Here is a 7,185-nt window from a genome sequence, read left to right as displayed (position 1 = left end):
ATATTTATTGTTTTCTAAAACATCATAATTTAGAAGTTATACACGCTAAATAAGTAAAGTAGTTAAATTAATAAATAACAATAATAATAAAATAATATAATAATAATACCAAAGTGGCTACATATGAAAAACCTGTCGTGTCCCATGTTCCATTTCAATTTCATGTTTCGTGTCCCACCTAAATGTATGCATATCTCTAAGTGTCCATTCTTGATAAATAAATAATATTAAAATCTACTACTTCTAATAAAACAAAATAAATTGAGGCCACATGGCATGATCTTACACCACTAATTCCACCTGTCTTCCCTACAGCTTCTAAATTTACAAAATCCCGCTCAAACTAAACCCTAAACTAAAACACGCGTAGATGGTTGTTCCTTCTCCTGCAATCTTCTTTCCTTTTGAAAATAGGTAAGTTTTTTTCCTTGATATTTTTTCTTTCGTCTTTCGTTGTTTCTCTCTGCAACTCTTCACCTCTTAATACATTCATCCGAAAAACTAGGTTTGCAATCAACACGATTCACAAAATTCTCTAACTCATACAATGCCTCTTCCTCCCATGTTACGATTCATAAACCCTATTTCTCATCTAAACTCTTGAGCAGCTTCTTTTTCAAGCAATCAAAACCTTTAGTTTGGCATTTTTTCTTGCTTTGCTGCGTGTTCTCTACTGCCCGTTTTCTTGCTTCCCTGCTTCACAAATCCATCTTATAAGAAAGACAGATACAACACGAGAGGAGACGTGGATGGTGTTTTATGGCGGTAAGCGACCAAACCAACCCGAACCGACGATGAAGGAGGAACTGAAATAAACGAGCATCGCCGACCTGACTTGATTACAGGTAACCTTTAAGCACTAATTTAGTCTGGAAGAAGATGACGTGATTGATTAGGGCTTGATTTAGTTTTGATTATAGTAATCTAGGGTTTTATTTTGTTAGCCTTTGAGGTTGTCTCTTAATTAATTAAGTAGCGAACTGAGTTCTTTGGTTTGTAAAAAATTAATCACCATTTTGATATAAGCTTTTCTTAAGGATTTGTTTATTGTTGTGTTGATATTACTATTTCCAAAGTGAATTTAGCTTTAAAGATCAGTTTTTGAGTTGATTATTAATTTGATTGTAATGGTTTGAGGTTTGATAATAGTGTTAGGTTACCGTTTTTTGTGAGAACAAAGGGATCATAATCAAATAGCAGGAAGGGAGTAGAATGAAGAAATTGTAACGTATATGATGGTAAAGGCCATTTTCAAGGTAATGGTTTTATATGTCATCCTTTTAATTTGTATATCTGAACATTTACTAATTATGCTTTTCAATTTGGTAGCCAGTGTGATTCAGACACAAATTCGAGTGAAGTAGATACAGTTTCAATAAAGCTTCAATTGTCTTTGGTACCGAATAAAATTTCGGCTTCTGGTAATGTTTATTTTGTATGTGTTTTGAATTTTTTTGATCTTTATTCAATTGCACATCTTTATGCTTCCGTGCGTTTAGACACCTCTTCATCCGCCTTTTCTTTTGTCATCAACAATTGAAAACCCTAATTTGGTTCACAGTCAATCAACCTACGTGATTGAGACCTTCCTTATTTTCCTCTATTTTGTTTCAACATTCTCAAAAGAAACCTTAAATGGCGCCTCACAATTTTTCGAATCGACCGCAAGGTGCGTACCCGTTATTAGCATGTTTGTTGCATCAAGGGAAGTTTGTCCACAAAAGTTATGGAATGTAATTTTAGACATATTTTCGATAGTTTCGGGCTGCAAAGACTTGAAAAAATTCATCTTATCCGTTGTTTAAACATAAGCAACGTTGAGTGGCTTGAGTGTCTCGGTAAGCAAGAAACGCTTCAAGATCTTTGCATCAAGAATTTTCGGGGTATTGGAGAAGGTTGTTTAGTTAAACTCGGGCCCACTTGGCGAAACATGAAACGTTTGCAGTTCGAGGTTGACTCAAACTACAGGTACATGAAACTGTATGACCGGTTAGCTGTTGACCGGTGGCAAAAACAGTGGGTCCCGTGTGAAAACATGACGGAACTTATGCTCACCAACTGCATGATCAGCCCGGGTAGAGGGTTAGCTTGTATTTTAGACAAATGCAAAAACTTAGAGAAAGTTCATCTAGACATGTGTATAGGCGCACGCAATTGTGATATTATCGGGCTGGCTGAAAACTCAAAAAATCTCCGGGCCATTTCGATACGAGTCATATAGTTTTCTCGCTTCCGCTTTTAATGGACAACCCGTTAAGACTCACCGACAATAGTTTAAAGTCATTGGCTCAAAACTGCACGCAACTCGAGTCCGTATCACTATCGTTCTCAGACGGAGAGTTTCCTTCGTTATCTTCGTTTTCGTTAGACGGGATTTTAAGTTTAATAACATTAACAATGTGCCCCGTGAAAAGCCTGTTTTTGGACCGTGTTTATTCTTTTAATAATACTGGTATGGACAGTGTTTTTTTCCTCATCACGCTTCTTTTTGGGCAGAAAAGTTTTGATTTTGGAAATAATTTAAGTGTACCAATTTGTGATTTGATCTTTAATTTTTAGAATTTAATGTAATAGCATAAAAGCCACGTAGATCACTTTAGTAAATATGTATCAACCAATAATCATACACCTTTGCATCTTCAAGATGTTTTTTGATCCAAACTTTTAAGCATAATTATAACATTTATATGTTTGTATGTTGGCAATAGGTGGGAAAAGAGGTATGGTGTCCTATATGCAAGTAAGTGTTGCAACAGAACTGATATATTATCTTATTATGGGCTATGTTCTCTTTGCGAACGTGAACTCAACAGAGACGGTGAGGTCCTAACAACTCTATCTTCACACTCATGTTTTGTAGCTGATCATCTATACGGATGGCAAAATGGGTGGGTTGGGTAACGGGTTAAATTGGGTTTGTGTCAACATGTTAGTCTTTCGGTTTGGGTCAAAGCGGTTGGGTTGGGTTGGATCATGTATACGGATGGCAAAATGGATGGGTTGGGTAACGGGTCAAATTGGGTTTCATGGAAACCAACCAGTTAAACTGGTTTGGACTATCTAAACTGTAATCAAATGCTTAAACTCTTCGAAATTGTTTTATAAAAAAAATATGTGACTGTTTTCATAATATGATTTTTTGATTACATAGAGAGAATAATACATTAACTATTTATTATATTTATTAGATCCATAAAAAGCACTAAAAGGTATTGATGGGTTAAATTAAGCCGTTTTGACTAAAAGTTCAACATAACTTTATTTCAGCAAAACCCTTTTTCTCTAGCCCACTTATTTCCCTGCATGTACCAATTTGCTCATGCTTCCTTATTTTTTTTCCTATTTAGGATGAGGCTTGCATCTTAATGTTGTAGGATTTTTGTAGGGTTTGGTTCATTTGACCACCTAAAATTCTATTTTAATATTTGTTTTATTTTCTTTATCTAATATTTGATATTACTGCTCTGTACATGGAGTATTTATTTACTTATAGATTAATCAAAATGATATATACAAACACCCTTGATCAAATTATCCTGATTATTTTTGTATTTTATTATCTCAGCTAGGTGGCATTGGTGGCATGAGTTATACCATTTGCTTTGGTCAGATTGCTGGATTTGAGACAGTTGATTTATGTTTTAAGCAAAAGGTTATCGCTTGCTTGCGTGTCTCTCTAGCATTTAGTTTTACCAATTTTCTGTATAGTATCCTACTTGTAATTCTGTCTTTTTGATATCACCACACCTGGTTTCATCACACGTATTACAGCCAATGGACTACTTATAATTTGTTTTATACAGATCATCTCAGAGGTGTATATCAGCAAGACAATAAATGGCTTCCTTTCTAGCATTCATGAACAGTCCTGTTGGGCCTAAAACTACCCATTTCTAGGGTCCTGTAGCCAACTGTGGATTTGTTGTTGCGGTGCGTTTTTTTACTACATCATTAATAATTCTATAACAGATTTCTATGATACTTGAAATAATTTGGTTTGCTTTGTAGCAAGAATTTCCTCATTGAACTTTCTGATTGGTGAAATCATGCAGGGGTTGGTTGACATGCAGAACCCTCTAGAGATGATATCCGGCAATATGAGTGCAGGTTAGTCATGATCACCTGTTGTAGAGGCGGCAATTTTGACCCCTTTACTTATAAGGGATTGATTAGGCTTATATGTATTCTCTAGCGGGTCAAATGGGTTAAAAAAGCTTAAAAGAACACAAGTCAAACTGGTTGAACAGGTTGAAAGTGAACCCGTGTATTTAAGCGCATAAAATCTTATGTATAATTTAATTGAAAAGAGTAAAATGCCTTTTTTGAGGTTTGACCACTTTTGCGACTTTCATCTAAAGGTTTGCTTTTCCGCATCTGGATCCAAAAGGTTTAAAAGCTTGCCATTTTCATCCGACTCATTAACTCCATCCACTTTTAACATTAAGTCAGGGGTATTTTCGTTCTTTTACCTATTTGTTAATGTTTATAAGAAAAGTAATAACTAGAAAGTCAATAGGTGTGGATCTTTACTTCTTAATAATGTTGTTTATTTTAATAAAAAAATGTCTAAAAAGATGGAATTAACCCTCATTTAACGGAGAAAAATGGATGGAGTTAACGAGTTGGATGAAAATGGCAAGATTTTAAACCTTTTGGATCCGGATGCGAAAAACAAACTTTTACGGACCAAAAGTTTTGACATATACAAAATTAATATTTTTGGTTAAAAACTTTAAAAAGTGTAGTATGTCGACCTGACCCTTTTTAACCTGTTTTTCAGCCTGCACAATCTGCCCATTTTGCCACCTTGCCACCTGACCTCAGTTAAATGAATGTGATTACTGTTAATATGATGCTCATTTACAATAACATGAGGTTAAACATAATAACCAAACTATAACCCTCTCATTTTTGGTGCAGCTATGTGTGTATTCTGGATTATTCATGAGGTTCGCCTGGATGGTGCAGCCGCGTAATTATCTACTTCTAGCATGTCATGCATCAAATGAAACAGTTCAGATGTATCAATTTTCACATTGGTTAAAGCATCAAGGGTAAGCTAAAAAAAACTATTTTTGTTTATTATTGTTATTGTTATCTTTTATAATTTTTTTTCAATGTGGTTGTGTGATGAAAATGCAATACTTGACTATGCTTTAAAATGCTCAAATCTAACATAGTGTTTGTTCAAGTTTAAAATAAATAAAACGGTTTGGTTTCAGTTTTTAACCAAACTATGCTGGACTTAACCGAACCAAGAACCCTACTTAACATAGCTGGTAGGGGTGTAAACGAGTCATAAGCCGTTTCTCCCTTTGATTCATCTTGACAACAATCGTTGTTTCTCTCCATTGATTCATCTCCATTCGTTCCATTTCCCCATCGCAATCATCATTTCAAATCCTATGCAATCTAAAGAAATCAATCGTTCGTCATGACTAATTAAAAAGGATCTCCTTTGATTGTGAAACAAAGTTAAATCAATGAAGGGTTTCAGCGATGGGATGTTGATGACGTTAAGATTAGGGCTACAAAGGAAACGCTTCGCTTCTCCATCAAGTTCAAAAGGAAACGTATTTTTTTAGTCGTTCATAAGGAATGTTTAGGGTTTTCCAATTATTCAACAAGATTTGAGACGTCGTTTGTGATTAAATTGGTCTAAAGGAGAGTGGCAAAAAATGAAGTTTGCAATGTAAATGGTAAAGCTATTGCATTTTTTGGATTATTAATGAAATTAACCAGGTTTTGGATTGGTTACAACAAGATTTTCTGGATTATTAATGAAATTAAATTGGTCATGACGATGTCGATTTGTGAGGTTTTGGTGTGTGCTGCCAGGTTTAGAAGAACAGGATGTTCCTCAACTGTACCCAAAAGTGCTAAATCTTGGTATGTAATCCTATAATATTTAGTTACTTTTTTCATATCAAATTGACAATTTTAATATTTACCAAATTGCTAAATTCTTTTTTTAAAAGAGTTGTTTGACATGTTAGGTGAAAAACCAGAAGCAAGAATCAATGGTGGTTGATGATGCTTTTTCATCAAAATGGAGGTGGGTGACAGTCTTTTTCTCTCTACTCTTTCGTAAGTTAAATCTCCAATCAAATAAGATATTTGAGAGTGTGTTCCTTTGGAATCGAATATTGACAAACGACTCTCAAATCTCATTTGTACAAAATTGGTATCTAGACTCTAGAGTCACTATGTTATTGATTATGCTCTATCCAGTTGGGGAGCCGTCTACTACGAACGGTATCTCTAGACCTATGAAATATGAACTCTTACTAACAACATATATTCCATTTTTCAGGTGCTCAGCAAAACACAAAACTTTTCCATGAGGGGACAACTCATGGCTGATGGTTACGTAAATATATAGATCATAGGTACTCACATAATACTGTCTCTCAACAAGCATAGAACTTAAATATTTATTTTTTCTATATATAGCAAACTTTGGATTGTTCATTTGCTTAGAGTATTCACTCTATATATTGGAACAGATGATATTGTGCTGCACATGAGATGCTCACTAAAATGCCTCAGTGACGTTTCATTTTACTGGATGCATATTATTCTTGCTTCAAACCGTGGGACTGTCATGGAGCTCGGTATTACTCCCATTGTGACTTCTGGATTGGTTATGTTGTTGGCTGGGTCAAAAATTATTGAAGTGGACAACAACGTTCGTGAGGACCGTGCACTATTGTAAGTTTAATAGTATTCAGAAATTTTCTTTTACCAACCCGCGAAGCTCGCGGGTTCTTAGACTTAGACATGAAGCCTAAGTTTGGAAAGGCGTAGAACAAAAATGATGATCTACCTGAGGATTCAATGCCAGTAGATATTATATATTTGTGTTAAGCCACCCGCGAAAATCGCGTGATCTTAGGCTAGTTTAAAATATATAAAGAATCATAGGGTACGTGTATGCATAGGATTTAAAGGTGGAATATAGGCATTTAATACCAATAGGCTACGTGTGTGTGTAAACTTCCATTCCAAGTAAATTTTTTGTATATATAGAGACCATCTCAATTGCTATTTCTTTCCCTTCTAACTTCTGGTGTCGCCAGCTTTCCTATCTCTCTCAAACTCTCTCTCTCATCCATATTCTTTTTATTTATTTTCTTTTATTTTTTCCTATAATAATAATAAAGCCCTGCCCCGTGTTAAGTGTTT

At 34.9% G+C, this 7,185-nt stretch overlaps 1 long non-coding RNA gene across 8 annotated transcripts; it reads left to right on the top strand.

The window, feature by feature from the left end:
- The first annotated feature begins 361 nt into the window (after nucleotides 1-361).
- LOC110936760 lies at nucleotides 362-6,857 on the top strand. 8 transcript variants are annotated; one of them, XR_004891399.1, is made up of 12 exons: nucleotides 362-845; nucleotides 1,150-1,256; nucleotides 1,330-1,421; nucleotides 2,709-2,818; nucleotides 3,566-3,652; nucleotides 3,804-3,930; nucleotides 4,053-4,107; nucleotides 4,921-5,054; nucleotides 5,839-5,889; nucleotides 5,997-6,087; nucleotides 6,314-6,389; nucleotides 6,507-6,857. It is a non-coding gene; the product is annotated as an uncharacterized LOC110936760 (long non-coding RNA). The 8 variants fall into 8 exon arrangements; XR_004891396.1 differs by having other exon boundaries at nucleotides 363-845; nucleotides 5,979-6,055; XR_002590259.2 differs by having other exon boundaries at nucleotides 364-845; nucleotides 1,334-1,421; nucleotides 2,709-2,740; nucleotides 5,997-6,055.
- Nucleotides 6,858-7,185: the final 328 nt, after the last annotated feature.

Source organism: Helianthus annuus, chromosome 4 (assembly GCF_002127325.2).
Source record: "Helianthus annuus cultivar XRQ/B chromosome 4, HanXRQr2.0-SUNRISE, whole genome shotgun sequence".
Classification (NCBI taxonomy): Eukaryota; Viridiplantae; Streptophyta; class Magnoliopsida; order Asterales; family Asteraceae; genus Helianthus; species Helianthus annuus.
The sequence above is the reverse complement of the archived record's forward strand: the minus strand, read 5'-3'. Positions and strand labels throughout refer to the sequence as shown.